Genomic DNA, 5,084 nt, shown 5'->3' on the forward strand with positions numbered 1-5,084 from the left:
AAATAGCATTCATCGATCTTTGTGTCAACAACTGCCTTCAATCTACACTGTGGACAGCTGCGTTCAGACCTTCAATGTAGCTTTCCTTCTACATTAAGGACAGCATTACATTCAACATTGTTTTCCTTAACGCAAATACAATTCTACTCTGTCCTAAGATTCTGTTAACTGTACAAAATACCATCCATCAATGTTTCTATCGATTAGTACCTTCGATCTACATTACAGACAGCAGGGTTCACAACTTCAATTCACTTTTCCATGTAAATTTCTCTTCACTATGTGTGCTGAGAACTGCCTTCAATCAATTCTGCGCTCAGTAGAATTCACAACTAGATACCAAGAGCGCCAGCACTACAGAAAGCATTCAATACAATCTTGATTTACTTAAAACACAGACCATTGCACAATATCCTCACATTTTCTTAAACTTTGAACACTAGGAAATTCAGCCTTCATTGATTTAATGTAGACAAAATTCTACTATATGTGTTTCACATTTTGTTTAAATAAGTGACAAAAAACATTCATCTATGTCTGTTTAAAAACTGCCTTCCATCCACACTGCATAGGGAACATACAAGCTCACCGCCAAAGATACTACTTACTCAACGCACCATAAATAATCACAAACAAGAGTGAACACTTTTATGTCACAGTGAGACATACTGTCCCTTTGAAATGGAATTGATGCAGAATTCAATCAACAAAAGACATTACTTCAATTACTGTACCTCACCCAGACCACACATCATCAAAGGGTACATTCAAGCTCAGCGCCGAAGGTATTACTAACTCAGTGCATCACAAATCATCACCATGTTACCATATTCAATGAGATGACTTATTTAGAAAAAAATACATCATGCTTTTTGAAAATATACTTCAACTTACTTCTGTGAATGGACAACCAATATTTATTAGAAAACTGGATTTGAAAGATTTTCCTACCAATCCGTGCTGCTTGCACCACACATCATCACACACTCCATAGAACTTTGTTGCTTTAGATGCACACTTGCTTCCTTTCTTGGCTAGGATTATCAATTATTCCTCAATTTCATATTCTGATTGAACGTCAAGGCCCTTTATTGAGCCTTTTTGTTGTACGTACTACCCCGGCCGAAAGCAGTGGGAAATTTCCACACTTGCTGCCTTTCTTGGCTGGGGTTGTCAATTTTCCTTCTTATAATACAAATTCAAAGTCCAGGTCCTTTATTGAGCCTTCTTGGTAACTATTACTTGTGAATGGCAGTGGGTAATTTGCGCACTTCCTGCCGTTCATGTACAAACAAAAGCTTAAAAGTCTAACGATATTAAAAAAAGAGCCAGTATAGTCTATGGTTATCAAATCTTCTGTTTGATATTGAAATTCAAACTACAGGCCCTTTATTGAGCCTTTTTGGTAACTACTACCCGTGAATGGCAGTGGGTAATTTGCGCACTTCCTACAGTTCATTTATAAACAAAAGCTTAAAAGTCTAACAATATTAAAAAAGAGCCAGTACAGTCTATGGTTATCAAATCTTCTGTTTATTATTGTAATTCAAAGTACAGGCCCTTTATTGAGCCTTCTTGCTAACTACTATCCGTGAATGGCAGTAGGTAATTTGGACACTTTTATATGTTTTACATTATTCATCTACCACTCAATCAACACATCATCATCATCTACACATACACACACCTACTTGCTGCCTTTCTTGGCTATGGGTAACAACTATTCTTCTATTTCGTATTCAAAGTGCAGGCCCTTTATCAAGCCTTTTTGTTGTAGCTACTACCCTGTCCGAAGCCTTTTTCATATAGATACAGCACAGTTTTAAATTATGTTGAAATTTAAGTACAAATTAAATCAGAAACTGCTAATGAGGAAATTGATCTGAATGACATATCTGATGAAGTTGCATTGGAATGTCTATTAAATGATGAGATATTAATAGCATAAATTTATTGTTGAAAAATAATGAAGCTTTGAGCACTATCTACTAATGTATTTATTGTACTATAAGTGAACACTTGCTGGCTTTCTTGACTGGGATTATCCATTATTATTCAATTTCATATTCTGATTCAAAGTCAAGGTCCTTTATTAAGCCTTTTTTTTGTAGAAGTTTCCACATTTGCAGCCTTTCTTCGCTAGCGTTATCAATTATTCTTCTTGAAATGAATTTCAAACTACAGGCCCTTCATTGACCCTTCTTGTTAACTACTACCCATGAATAGCAGTGGGTAATTTGCACACTTACGTACTTTCTTGCGTCCTTTCTACCGCACAGTGTGTGTACTTTCTGCACTAGCTTGCCTCCTTATATATGATGCCCATTTCTCAGGCTCCCACTACAGAATCCGACACCCCGTCGGTGTAATGGACCGGAAAACCAAACACCCACTTCCCTTACAAGGAAATGGGTAGCTTGTACATCTTCAGCATTTCTTATTTTTCACCTTATTCATCTTCCACTCAATCAACATATCATCCACACATACACAAACCTACTTGCTGCCTTTCTTCACTGTGGTTATCAACTATTCTTCAATTTCATATTCTGATTCAAACTCGAGGCCCTTTATCGAGCCTTTTTGATGTAGCTACTACCCCACCCAAACACAGTTAAAAATGTGCACACTTGCTACCTTACTTGGCTAAGGTTATCAATTATTCTTGAATTTCATTAACTTGATTTATATCAGTTATAGGTTTAGTATAATAACAAAATTCATCTTACAAGTCCAAAAGAACACTGAATGACAGTCTACACTACAGACAACACAGGTCACAATGTGAACTATTATGTTCCTGAAACATACATATTTTGACCATGCATTCCATACATGTTCTATATTTCATTTCAATCGTGATTACAGATAATACACTCCACCATTAAATGTACACTGAGGACAGCCGGATTCACAACTTCAATTCAGCTTTCCTTCTACATTAAAGACACCATTGGATCTACCCTTGCTTTCCTTAACATAGAGACAATTTTACTCTGTCCTCAGATTCTGTTAACTATACAAAATAGCATTCAGCAATGTTTGTATCAATTAGTACCTTCGACCTACATTACAGACAGCGGGGTTCACAACTTTGATTCAGCTTTCAATGTACATTTTTCTTCACTATGTGCCTGAGAAGTGCTTTCAATCAATTCTCCGTTCACTCAAGGCCCTTTATCAAGCCTTTTTGATGTAGCTACTACCCCACCCAAACGCAGTTAAAAATTTGCACACTTGCTACCTTACTTGGCTAGGGTTATCAATTATTCTTGAATTTCATGAACTTCTTTTATATCAGTTAAAGGTTTAGTACAATAACAAATTTTGTCTGGCAAGTCAAAAAGAACACTGAATGACAGTCTACACTACAGACAACACAGGTCACAATTTGAACTACTATGTTCCTGAAACATACATAATTTGACAATGCATTCCATACAAGTTCTATATTTCATTTCAATCGTGATTACAGATAATACAGTCCACCATTAAATGTACACTGAAGACAGCCGGATTCACAACTTCAATTCAGCTTTCCTTGTACATTAAGGACACCATTGGATCTACCCTTGCTTTCCTTATTGTAGAGACAATTGTACTCTGTCCTCAGATTCTGTTAACTGTACAAAATAGCATTGATCAATATTTGTATCAATTAGTACCTTCAATCTACATTACAGACAGCGGGGTTCACAACTTTAATTCAGCTTTCAATGTAAATTTCTCTTCACTATGTGTGCTTAGAAGTGCCTTAAGTCAATTCTCCGCTCAGTACAGTTCACAACTAGACACCAAGAGCGCTAGCACTACAGAAAACATTCAATACAGTCTTGATTTACTCAAAACACAGACAATTGGTGTAGAAAATGTACAGTTTGAACATTTAGTTATTTTTGTCAATGGCTTTCCTACTAAGAGTAAGAAAATATGGCAAAAATTAGTAGATATTAGGAAAGTGAAAAAGGTAATGTTCTGTTCTATCTGCTATAAAAAATGTAATGTTACAAAAATGTGTATCTGGGAAAAGAATAAATAACTGTAGAAGATACTGACTTCCCATCTGGACAAATTGAAAAACTGGATGTTTCCATAACTGAAGAAATCTACGAACATTACAGTATTCATCCACTTCATTCTAAAGAAGTGCTGGGGAATACTATAGAGTAATTCCAAATGAAAGAAGCAAAGGGAAGTCCCATTACTGTATGCGAAAAAAGCTTGGAAGATCGTTCTTTCCCTCAGTTCCTTCCCACACAAAAAGAGGACGATATGATGACCAACCTGTGCAGATTTCTGCATCTGAATACTAGACATCAATGTTATATGCAGAAAATCCAAGATTTCAACAATGTATTCCATATTTGTTCCATCTTTTGTTTGAGAGTGATTTGTCTGGAATTCTTATGCACAAAACAATATATTGAAAATACGTGTACATCTGCAAAATGTTTCAGCAAACAAATTTATGCATAAAGTACAGCAGAAAGATCATATTTTGGAATCTCACCTCATTAATCTCATGGCATGTCAGCGTTGTAGTAATGAGTACTGTACCGTCATCATGGGGAACTAAAATGTTTGCTAAGGAACTTAGAAACTCATACATAGTAACTTACGGTAAGCTCTGCTGACTATGCTTGGGATGATTTACTTCAATTTCTTGATTACACAAATTCATATGATCATACTCGATCTCATCTAATGCTTCCACAAAATCAGCATCTAAAGTTTAGTTTAGAAAATCACACCTGATATCTACAGCATTTATATCTTCTTCTTCATTCTCCCTACTTATAAAATTATGTTTAAATCTTCTATGACACTGTTACTAATGTCAAAACCGTCTTTCAAATTTTGTTGATTTTCCATACTGAATTTCTTATGTTGTAGGCCCTTGTACAAAAACATAAACACTTAATTTTATCTTCACTGTAATATCAGCATATGTGATGATTTATATGAAATATCTTACAATTAAACCAACAATATTTTGTACATGAGTGTATATTATTTTCAAACTATTCTAAAATTAAATACAATAAATACAGTGTGTAGGCGGGGTTACAGGGACGACCTTGACA

This window comes from Lissotriton vulgaris, chromosome 10 (genome assembly GCF_964263255.1).
Source record: "Lissotriton vulgaris chromosome 10, aLisVul1.2, whole genome shotgun sequence".
Taxonomy (NCBI): domain Eukaryota; kingdom Metazoa; phylum Chordata; class Amphibia; order Caudata; family Salamandridae; genus Lissotriton; species Lissotriton vulgaris.